This window comes from Mesoplodon mirus (genome assembly GCF_964341445.2).
Source record: "Mesoplodon mirus genome assembly, chromosome: 5".
NCBI lineage: Eukaryota > Metazoa > Chordata > Mammalia > Artiodactyla > Ziphiidae > Mesoplodon > Mesoplodon mirus.
The window spans coordinates 112,628,333-112,641,108 of record NC_138980.1 but is presented as its reverse complement, the minus strand read 5'-3'; positions in this window follow the sequence as shown (position 1 = coordinate 112,641,108).

Below are 12,776 nucleotides of genomic sequence, written 5' to 3'. Positions count from 1 at the left end.
ATGGTGCAGTCAACTGACCTCACCTCCAACTGGTTTACCAGTCTCTAACCCTATAGTTGCCAACTTCATCTCACATTAGAATTACGTACAGAATTTTACAAATGTTAGCTCTCCAGAAATACAGTTTCAATCTTAGCCATTCTTAAATTTTTTAATAGAATTTTAAAGTTTCTTTTCATCTACAGTTTTCTGCTTCAACTCATTATTTCCTTAGATTTCTCTGCTAAAGGCCCAGGCCATTTGACCTGTTGAGTTTTACACAGTTTGGATCTTGCTGATTACATGCTCATGGGATAGTTAAGCATGTGCCTCTACTCTCTGTGTTTCCTGTAAATTGGATGCTGGATATAGAGGCTTCGTGGGACTCAAGTTTGGTCTCTATGACAAGCCTCTAAGGAGTCCTGTATACTTACACCAGGAGGCATGTAATGTTTGTCTCCCTTCCTGTGACATTAGCATCCACTGATACTCAATGCATAGATATATGAATTCATGGAGGCTTGAAAAATTGTGATATTCTAACCTATCATTTTTTGATTTATTAATTGGAATACATCTTATAAAGAAATACTTCTCCTTATCCACTATTTGAAAGGACACGTTTGATTCTTCTTCTCTATTTACCTGTTTTCAAGATAATGGTTTCTTGTCATCTTTTGAAGTAACCAATTAGTAGTTTTAAAATATTATTATTGAATTCATGTATTCAAATACATCTTATGTACTTCAATCTATTGCAATTAATATTCTAATAGAGTTAAATTGTCTTATCATTGGTAAGTGGAAGGCTCTTCAAGTTAGCTCCTGTGTTTCTTTGATATGACTAGTAGTCTTTGATAGTTTTCATTCTTTCTAGTATGAAAGATGATCCAAACTCATCTTGCAAAATTCCTACCAGAGACATGGAATCATCCATTTCTTCAAGACACTTTGATTTCTTAGTAAAAAATCATATTACCAGATCACAATCTGGGCATGAGAGATGCCACTGAATATGTTATTATTCTTAGGACTTTTTAGTAGTAGCAAGAGATATAATATATAAACAGATTAAATAATACCATATTTAAAATATAATACTTCCGTAAGTTCATACTGATATTTTTAATTCAAATACAGAATAATGAAGATTTAATTTAACTTCCTCTGTATTGCCATTATATTTACTTCCTTACACAAAGTATGCTTTATCTAACCATATAAACCCAAAAGCTCCAGTGGAATAATACTCATGCTATCACTCCAATATGATCATTAGGAATAATTATTTTTCCATTTGGTATCTACATTCTCCCACATTTCTAATAAATATATTATATTTTAATTAATGGAGTCTATAGTCATTAAATACCAAATATAGTCCTTTTAACCTTTATTTAATCTTTATTCTACCACTATGTAATTTTTTCTCACAACCAGTTCTATGTCCATGTTTTCATAGTAGTTTTATAGGAGTATTTTAATCCAGAAAAAAAAACTTGTAAAAATAATAAGTATTTAATTTAGAGATTAAATCTGTGAACTTCACACTTGATATTTCCTGGATTTTTAATGAAAATTTTGTTTCATAAACCCAGGTTGTATCGCAATACATGAAAGAACAGATGCAATTATAAAGATTATTACACCACCATTAAAACTCTATGATTTCATAATGTACCTACTGAAAATGCTGTGTTGTTGCCTTTGTGCTTTTAGAAATCTTTCTTTAGAAAAGCCCCTGACATTTCAACATTCATTCCCCCAGGTCAGTCAGCAAGGGAAGTGGTTGCAAGTCGCTCTCAACTAGGTTGTTAGCTCGGGCCGGGGGGTCTATCCCTTCTCATTCTGTGAGTGAACTAAATACCACATATCTTATTTGGGAGAAAGACATTTTAATGGTCTCTTCCTATCTCTTTCAGAGTCTCTGGATCTGAGATTCTTTGCAGAGTGCCTGGGTTTGGATACACCCTACTCTGATCCTGCCAGAGCCTTCTCAGGGACAGACTGTGCTCTCTTAGTGTATATGGGCCCCATTGTTGGCTCAAAGTCACAGCCCGTTTGAATTTTAATAAAGATTCATAGGCAGTTGTTATGAAACAAACACCATAATGACACCCAGACAGGCTGCAGAATCCTCTTTAGCTGGATGATGTGTGTGGCCCGTGCCTAAGGCCCACCAAATGATAATAACAGTAAAATATGCAGTAAGTAAAGAGAATATTTTTCATAAAAGTTGCATAAATCATAAAATGTTTCCTGCCATCCTTCTGCCTCCTGCCCACCTTCCTCCCCCCTGCCCACCTTCCTCTCCACACCATCCGGAGTTACAGGGCTTGGTACTGACTGCCTCACAGAATTCAATTAACAATCCAAAGAAAAATGAATCCTTAATTTTGTTGGAGTATCATTAAAGAAAAACGAGGGATGGCATTACACATGTACTATAAAAACGGCTAAGCTTTGCACAGTTTTAAAAACTACACCCAGATTTGTTTGTCTTTTTAAAACAGGGCCATAAATGAATTCTTCCATATTTGACATCTTTTTTCATATGTATAAATTAATATGCAGTAGCGGCACAGGATCGAAATTAATGCACTTCAGAAACAAGCTATCTGTCAAGCTGAAACCACTTAGAGGGAAAGGACAACTCTTGGAAATCTAAGAAACATCACTACCATAAGAAAGATGAAGAAGTCCCTTATGAAGAGTGTTATGTTAGGCTACTGATAAAGTTAGATTGCCAACACTGCTTCCACATCTTAGGAGTCAGAGAGCCCACATTTTGGCTTCATCTAGGAGTTAAAGAAGCTAACTTTTTCTTAAGCTCCTTGTTTGCTCTTCCATGTACTGTTGAGAACTGCAAGATTGGCTAAATATGGAAACTATTTAAAGGAATCTTATTAAAAATCCAAGTTCCTAAAATTGAACCTTAAGTGAACTCCAACATCAGAGGAAACCAGTAAAGTGAGACGAATATTTAGTGCAAGACAGATTAAAGAGGAGGTTAAAGTACAAAGACTTGAGATATGAAACATTTTAAATCTGTATATTTAATTTGCTATATTTTGTAAAAAGACACTCAGAGGGGACAGGTGGTTTGACAGAGTCAGGTATATCTGGATCAAAGTCCTGGCTCAGCCTGTTGTGGATGCCTCACCTTGGGTGATTTTTATCTTTCTATCCCCAGTTACCCTAGCTATGAAAAACAGAAGCAAGCAAGGAGCAAAACAGTGGGGTTTTTTCTTGTTTAGAAACTAACAGAGAAAAACAAGGAAGGGAACTATAATAAGACTATTTCAGCTCAGTCTTTGTTTTGTTTCTTTAAAAAGATTACATTGATGTCTAGTTTTCTTTATTTCATGTATTCAAGCTTGTTTTCTTCTATCTCAATTTTTGATTCCTAATTCTTATCCATGCTTAATTTTTTTGTATTTTTCTTTGATTCATCGTTATTTATGTCCATTTGTAAGTATTTCGTTTCCTATCTATTACCAGTTACTCTCACATGTGCTTGATGATGAAAAACAATACTATATTTCCTTTCTCTTTACATCAGCTAAAGTCTCATACTATCTTCTAATTCTCAGAAAGTGTAAAGGAGTGATATCCTGAGAAACATACACATTTTAAGCTTTGTCAGACCCATGAAAGTAATGGAGAAAGTAAATATGTGTGCTGCATCCTTTTTCTAACTCCAGCTGCTGACCCAGGCTCCAACAACATTTAAGGTTAATAAATTTTATTGTGGTCCAGATTACATTCACTCCTATACCTTAGAAGTTTAGAGTCTTCTGAAAATTGCTCCACTGTGTCTTATAGCATCTTCTTTAGTCTTAAACTATTATATGTTAAAGCTCTGAAGTTGGGGAAATTGCCTCAATATTATAGGAATGATAGGAAAATATTTATGATCTCTAAAGTTCTGAATTCATTTTGACAAAGCTGATTAATATTCACTGTACAAGAAGTCCACACAAATGTCTGGGTCCCAACACACATTACTTATGCTAAGAGATTCCTTCTAATTCCAGGATAAGACATTTATGAGGTCAGTGGTATCCTCTAGTTCTTGATACTCAAGTCCAAAGGCAGAACAACTCCCTATGCTTAGCTTTACAAAAATATATAAACTCTAAAAAGAAACAAAAACAAGTAAATTAAATAAAAAATAGTCAATAAATTAAAAATAATTAATAGCAAGGACAAAATCCCCTGACTAGTAACTAGTGTCAATTAAGTTAGTAAAGATATTGGCAGTTCTACTGCCAACCATTGCCCACCAGGTTCTTACTTTGCTCCACTTTCTTGAACTTGAACCTGTTTAATATTTTTAATAGCACTTATCATACTATATTTTGGGCTTTGATGCACTTTTAAGTTTTCCTCAGTAGACTCTGGAGCTTTTGAGAAAAGAATTTTTTTTTTTTTTCTGTATCACCAAGCAGCTTAGTCTCGTGACTAGGAAGTAATAGGAGTAGCAGGGTAAGGATAATAATAACTACCACATTGGGGGCTCTGATAATATGACAGAAATTATGCCAATTATTTTATATATTATATCAGTTGCTCCTTATTGCAACCACCTCAGACAAGTATTAGTATCTCCATTTTTATATGAAAAATTAAGTCTCATGGAGGTTAATAGGTCTGCCCATGTTCACACAGCTTGTAAGATAATTTTAAGCCCAAATTTAATCACCAAATAATAAGTAGTGATTTTTTTATTAAACAAATAAATAAATCTATATAAATATATAAACATAGGGATATGTGCATATAAATACAGTCTCATATTCACATAATTTTATTCTCATTTCTCCTTTATATATAATTTTCAGATATGTATAAAGAGATTTTAGTTGGGAATGAGGAGCAACTGGACTCTGCCTTCTCTTTTTTATTTTTAATTATGTGCTCAGTGAGAACCAAAACTTACCATGGAGTATAGGTAGTTATGACCAGTGATAAAAGAGAAAACAAAATTACTTTGTCCCATATTCTATCTATAAAGGCTGACTGTAAGAGAAGAGTCAATTATGATACACTGATTTTGGACATGATTTGGGAGGGGGGGATGATTTTCAGATTCAAACTCAAAGGCAAACCATTAGAACAACAGACGTTCCTGCTTCCCCTGGAGAGAGGCATTGACTCGCATAGGAAATGCATCATCAGCCAAATCCGTTCCTGTTACATTAACATCTAAGGCACAAGACAGTCTCCTTGAGGCAACAATTCCTTTTAGAAGACGAAATAAGTTGTCTTAGCATAAAACACTACAATCCCCCTTATGAACAAGAGTGACAGTATTGCCCAAGACATGTGAAAAATATTCCCTCCCATCCTGGACACCTTCATTCAAGGAAATGCTTTTCAGATCATTGTTCCCCATCTCTTTTCTGTTCCATAAAAAAAAGCACATCTGGCAGTTTTAGGAAGATAATACTCATATGCTTTTTGGATATGTTCTTCCTTGTTAAACATTTAAAAAAACAACAACAACAACAAAGAATCTAGATTAGAAAGAAATAGAGAGTAGAAAGTAATATCAAAGAATGCCATGGGAGTCATTCATTGAATTACAAATTATAGACCCCAAAGGGTCAAAACTAACTCCTCTGTTTCTTCCTTCTAAGGACCAGCAGTCTCAGAAGTTCTTATAGTTGGGTGCTAGATACATTCCATAGTAGGACATGAAAAGAATCCAAGAGGATTACAGGCATAAACAATTTTGCATCAGCTAAATGAGGAGTTATTTGGGGTTGCTCACCCCAAATTTCTGTTAGAGGACTTCAGCTCTAAAAATCAGTGGAGTAAATATATTTAACCAATGCAGCAAATTCTACATGCAAAGAATGGAAAGAGTGGCTTTAAGGACTTTGTGCTCTGACTTAATCTCTGTGTGCAGCCCACTATTGACTCACTTTGTTTCTTTTTTAAAGAAAATGTCCTTTTAAAGCCTCTTCCATTTAAGCAAGAGAAATGATGTATTCTTCTACTTCCTTGCTTAAAGTAACTATCTAATAAAGCTGAACAGTACAATGTCCTATGGTATAAATTCAATAAAAAGCAAAGCAAATTTAAGGAAATGAAAATTTACACCTCATATGGGAATCAAAAGAAAAACAAGAATGTCATATACAAGAGAAACAATGAATTGAAATCAATGTCTTAAATTTTAAAAACAGTACTTTTTTAAGTACCCAGGAACATAGTAGGTTTGTAATACCTGTCACTGCTTTCTGAGATCTTTCTACAGGTGCATAATTTAATCATTCCACCTGAAGTGTCAGGCACATAAAGGTATTATTAGTTAACAGTGAATAGTAGTTTAACTTGAAATAGGAGGCTTGAATTTTGTTTTTAACTATTAAAAACAGACAAAATTAAGTGCATAATTTTATAGTTTTAAACAACCACATTTCTTGCTATTTTAACTTTAGCCAAGGTGATCTTCTAAAACGTATGACAACATTTATTTTGAGACCTATTAAGTTTTAACTTTTGGAGAAAGATAAGTGCAATACACCACAGAGACTTCTAACCTTTAAAATTCCTATTGAGAGCCAATTTTAGGAACATATAGACATTGAAATCAATTTTGTAAATGTATATTCAGTGAACATTACATGTCGAGCATTATTAGCTGTGTATAGAAAGATAAGGATAAGATCCAGTTCCTGTTTTAAAGGATTTTATGGACTAATGGGTGAGACACATCTTATAAATACATTACATACAACAGGGTAAATGCTAAGGTAGGTATATGTACAGAGTGCGAAGAGAATAGGTAAGTAGTAATTAATTCTAACCGAGGGGTTAAAGTTTCTAAAGGAGGTGCTAGCTAAGCTGAATTCTAAAGGAAAGATAGATGTTTGTTCTGTAAACAAGGAATAGAAGTAATTCATAGCAGATAAAGAGTATATGAAAAGAGACTAAAGTATGGAACAGAATGGTATAATCAGAAGATTATATAAAACAAATATGTTTAGAGTATGACTAAGATCTTGGGCTCTGAGGAAGACTGCTTGGATTTGGATTCTGATTCCAATATTTATAAGGTGCATGGCCTCAAGAGGTTACCTGAACTCTTCATGGCTCAGTTTTCTCATGTGTATAATAGGGTTAATAATAGTAACTCATAGGATTGCTGTGGGGATTAAATTAGGTAATCTATGTAAAGCACTTAGAACATTACCTGCTCTATGGTAAGAACTCCACAGACAATAGCTGTTCTTATGGCAAAGACACTCTATTTGCTATTGTGGAAGCTACCATAACTTGTAAAACACACTCGTTTAGTAATAAATAAAAACAACAACAGTATATCAATTATTTTTTAAGACATTAAATAAACATTACTAAGGTACTGGGGTGTTCCACATCCATTTAGGAAGTACAAGTGACCATAATTTCCAAAATATCAAGTAGAACAAATTTTTAAAAATATAAAACATATATATACATACACATATATGTAAAATATGTGTATATTTAAGACTTCAGAGAGTTTTGTAGAAAATAAGTCTAAAATAACTAGTTTCTTTTCTAGAGAGTAAAGAAGACTTTTTTGAGCAAATACCAGTGCCACTTCTCTATCTGTGAGCATTAGCCCTGTCTGGGAAGAAATGGGCAAGAAATGGGCCAGCCATGGGCAGAACTCTGCTGGTACAGCAAGAAATAAAGCAGTTTTTAATAGTTGCATGGGCTGGCATGATGGATTGGAATCTATTGCATGCCCAAACTCAGAGCTGATTCTTCTGGACAGGCAGTGCTGCCCCAAGAGAATTTTGCTGGTAGTATGGCAGCATAGGATGCTTTGGGCTGGGCTGTAAATCAGAGGGAAATCTCCATATACTGTAGTGCTTCAATCCTAAATTTCCCCTAGAGGGTTCCTGTAATTACTCAGGATAGATCTTACTCAAGACATTTGAAATCAAAGGTAAACTGAAACTCCAGCTGCAATACAAACATACCCCATCTAAATTCCCATTTGGATCAAAATAATCAGCTCCACACCCTACCTACCTGACAGAGAAAGGGATGTGCTCTCTCTGAGGAAAATTATTTTTACTTCAAGTTCCTTGGTTCATTTAAATATGCAATCCTACACATACTGTCAAAAATGAAAATACATGAAAGCAAGAGAAAAATAAATACATAGAAGCAGATCCACAAATGAATCAGATACTGGAGTTAGTGAGTTATAGACTTTAAAATTATTATAAATATGTTAAAGAGGTTAGAAGAAAAGAGAGACAAAATAGGAAAAAAAACTACTTCTCAGTAGAGAAATGTAATCTCTACAGATCAAATTGACATTCTATAGTGGAAATTGTTTTTTTTTTTAAATCTGAAATTAAGAATTTATTGGATATGGGGCTTAATTCCAAACTGAATATAGTAGAAGAAAGTTCAGTGAACTTGAAAATAGGTTAATAGAAATTACCCAAATTGAAGCACATAGAGAAAAATGCTTAAAAAAATCTAAGAGCTTGAAAAGAACATGTAGGACAACAAAGCATTTGTGTAACCAGAGTTCCCCCAAAAGAAGAGAATAATCTTAAAAATTGAGCAACTAAGTTATATTAAATGCCCAGTGAGATAAGCACAAATAAAACTATATTTCATCATACTCAAATTACTGAAGACCAAATTTAGAGAAAAAAGTTCTTAAAAATACACTGAGAATAAAGATATTTTACACACAGGAGAACAATATCAACAAAAAAGATGACTGCCTCTCTTCAGAAACAATGAAGCCACAAGTTAATGAAATGCCATCTCTGAAATGATGAGAGAAAAAGAAAGAAATGGCTGTCAAAACAGATTTCTATACCTAGCAAAAGTCTCAATTCAAAGAAAGACAAAAGAAAGACATTTTCAAACAAAAGCTGAGTGAATATACTGTCAGTAAATCACACTACAAGATATACTGAAGGAAAATACTAAAGAAAGTTCTTCAAGTTGAGAGGAAAGTATCACACACAAATTATCCATTTCTGTTTCTCTTCATTTCTCTTCATTCATTCTTGTGGATTCAAGTTACCATGTAGTGTCATTTTTTTATTCCAATATAGATTTGTTTCTATCCACTTCATCTGTGCTGTTATTGTTAAATATATTTCTATTTGTTTTATATATATATATAAAGATATATGTATATGTATAGATATTTGTATATAATATATATATATGATTTTATGCAATTGAGTTTTAAATCAATTAATAGAAAAAAGAGAAGAAATATGCAATTATACTGTCTTTTATAATTTCCTACATAGTTATATTAACTGTTACTTGTTTTTTCATGGGGATTTAAATTACTGTCTGGTGTCACTTGCCAGTCTGAAAAACTTATTTTAGTGTTTCTTATAAGGTGAGTCTGTTAACAACAAATTCTTGAACAAATTTGTTCATCTGGAAATGTCCAAATTTTGCCTTCATTTTTGAAAGATAATCTTTCTGCAAATAAAATCTTGATTCATAGTTTGTTTTCTGTTCAGTACTTTGAATATATCCTCTCACTGTCTTTTTGCCTCCATTATTTCTGATGATAAATCAACTGTTAATCTTAGATTCCCTTCTATGTGATGAGTAATTTTTCAAATTGTTTCCAAAATCTCTCTGTTCTTGTCTATCAGTATTTTGACTATGATGTGTCTGTGTATTGATCTCTTTATATATATACTACTTGGAGTTCATATAGCATCTTGGATGTTTAATGTTTCTCATTCAATCTGTCCAATGTTTAGTCATTATTTCTTCAAATATTTTTTCTACTCCTTTCTCTTTCTGCTGTCCTCTGATGCTCTTGTTATTTGTGATGACACACTTCATTCTGTATTTAAGTTCATTGATTCATTCTGTTGTCAGCTAAAATCTAAGATTGAATCCCTTTAGCAATTTTTTTCAGTTTCAGTTTTTGTATGTTTTAATTCCAGCCTTACTATTTAAAAATAATTTCTGTCTTTTTATGGATATTCCCTACTTCATAAAACACTGTCATCATATCTTTCTTTAATTCTTTAAACATAATATTCTTTAGTTCTTTGAAACTATCTATAATATTGTTTTGAAGTCTTCTATGTCCAACACCTCAGCCCTCTCAAAGACAGTTTCTATTACCTGCTTTTCTTTATCTTTGTATGGGTCACACTTCCCTCCTTCTTTATATGTCTTGGGGAAAATTTTTTAAATTCCTTTTTTTTGCATTGCTTATGCATGTTTTTGGCCATATGGTATATGGCGTTTGTTTCATATGGCTCAGAAAAATCCATCCTATTAAAGAGAAGCAATTCAAAAGTCTATAGTCATGTCTTCATATGCCACTATCAAGAAAACACAAAATAATTACTGCTTCTAGGAACTTCCACAGGGAAAAAAATTGTAAAATTCTATTATTTTGACTTCCATGAGTTTTCTCTGTATAGTATGGCCCAATAAGAGAAGTTTTCCAATACTGGTACTTAGAATATATCCTTATATAGTTCCTTCAGCTATATCTAGAAAATTCTCCATTCAATCACATTCCTAGCCTGTTCTTCATTTCAGGGCTCCTGGGCCTTTTCCTTACATCTGTGAACTATTCTAAATACTCATTCTTGGCCTGTTTTTTTTCTGTTGTTTTTTTTTTTTTTTGCGGTACGCGGGTCTCTCACTAGTGTGTCCTCTCCCGTTGTGGAGCACAGGCTCCGGACGCGCAGGCTCAGCGGCCATGGCTCACAGGCCCAGCCGCTCTGTGGCATGTGGGATCTTCCCGGACCGGGGCATGAACCCATGTCCCCTGCATTGGCAGGCGGACTCTCAACCACTGCGCCACCAGGGAAGCCCTCTTGGCCTGTTTTAAACCACATGATGAGCACCTAATTTGGTTATCTTCCCTTACACTTAGTGCTGGTCTTGATGGTGACCAGGGGTTCATGGTTCACCCATGCACACATCTAATTCAGACATCAAACTTTACCATTTTGGGGCTTCCCTAGTGGCGCAGTGGTTGAGAGTCTGCCTGCGGTTGCAGGGGACGCGGTTTCGTGCCCCGGTCTGGGAAGATCCCACATGCCGCGGAGCGGCTGGGCCCGTGAGCCATGGCCGCTGAGCCTGCGTGTCCGGAACCTGTGCTCCGCAACGGGAGAGGCCACAACAGTGAGAGGCCCGCGTACTGCAAAAAAAAAAAAAAAAAACCTTACCATTTTGATATTTTGAAACGTTTTTTCTTTCTATATATCAGATGTGGCTTTCATTTCCGGCACTTTTGTTTTTCCAATTGGTTTTATGGTTTAACAAGGAAATTTCACAGCATATATTTCATCAAATTGCATTTACTTAGAGAAAAAAGAAGGTGATTGATAAAAAATACAAGTGGTAAAAATTATTTGGTTACCATCAATGTTATGTCCCTAGATAGTGTTTAACTTGGCAATATACTAACAGCCAATTTTTTTCTCTTCAAAGAAAAAGATGTAAACATTTCCAAGATTGAATTAGCCTTTGTGTAATTCATTCAGGGATATTTTAGCAGTTTTTGCAGTTCTGCATAATTAGCATACTAGGATTTCTCTAACACAAGTTCTTCTGGGACCAAAAGTTGTTAATTTCCCAAGAAATACAGGAAAAACCTGGATGAGTTGCAAGTGAAGCTACATACCTAGATAAAAAGGCTAAACAGTGAAGATGTCAATTCTTCCCAAATGAATCTATGAATTTAATACAATCATAAAGAAAATATCAGAAAGTTTGTTTTTTCATATCTGACAAAACTGTTCAAAAGATTTTCTGGATGATATATGTGAGAGACTAGATGTGAAATATTTGAGAAGTAACATTATGGCATATGTAAAAATTACTTTAAAGACTTAATAAATAAAAGAATAAAGCAGAAATAGATCAATGGTAAAGATGAGAACGATCAGAAACAGATAAAAATATATTTAATAACTGAGGATATAATAAATATTGTATGCCAAATCAGTGGAGAAAGAATTCAGTAGCAATGGGAAAATTGTTAACCATTAGTAAAAAATAAGACTGGATTCCTACGTCACACCATACATCAAAATTCTAGATGAACCAAAGATCTAAATAAAAACACAAGAATAAATACAGATGTTAATTATATAATTTGAATGGAAACATTTTATACATGACACCACTTAAACAGAAAGTGTGAAGGAAAAGATTGTTGGATCCAACTACATAAAAATACAAAGTAAAAACCCCCTCATAATTGTATCATATCTGAGGGCAATGAATCAACAGAATTAATATGTAAATATCTCTCACAAATCAAGAAAAAGTCAGCAGTAAGTACCTGGGCTAAGGAAGAACACCAAATATTAATGAAAGAGGAAATACAAAGGAAAACATCCCACATCACCAACAATTAATAAATGCAAATTAAAACAATGGAATATATACACACACACACACACACACACACATATGGCTGGAGAAAATTAATTTTCACAATATCAAAAGGTATAAATCAGTACATTTTTAAACTGAGAGTTGATCACATATCAAAAGTGTTAAAATATTTATTATTCATTGATCTAACAGCTGCATTTCCAGAAATATGTCATAAGGAAACAATCATGAAAATATGGTAGATTTATCTATGAGAATACTATTGTTTACAATAGTGAAAAATTGGAAGTACTTAAAAGGACTGACTGATTAAATGAGTAGTGCAAAGATATAGTGAATAATAGGTAGCCATTCAAAATAAAACCCTAGATGATATTAGTGGCCTATAAGATGAAAATATTGGTATTAAATCATATACAGTATAA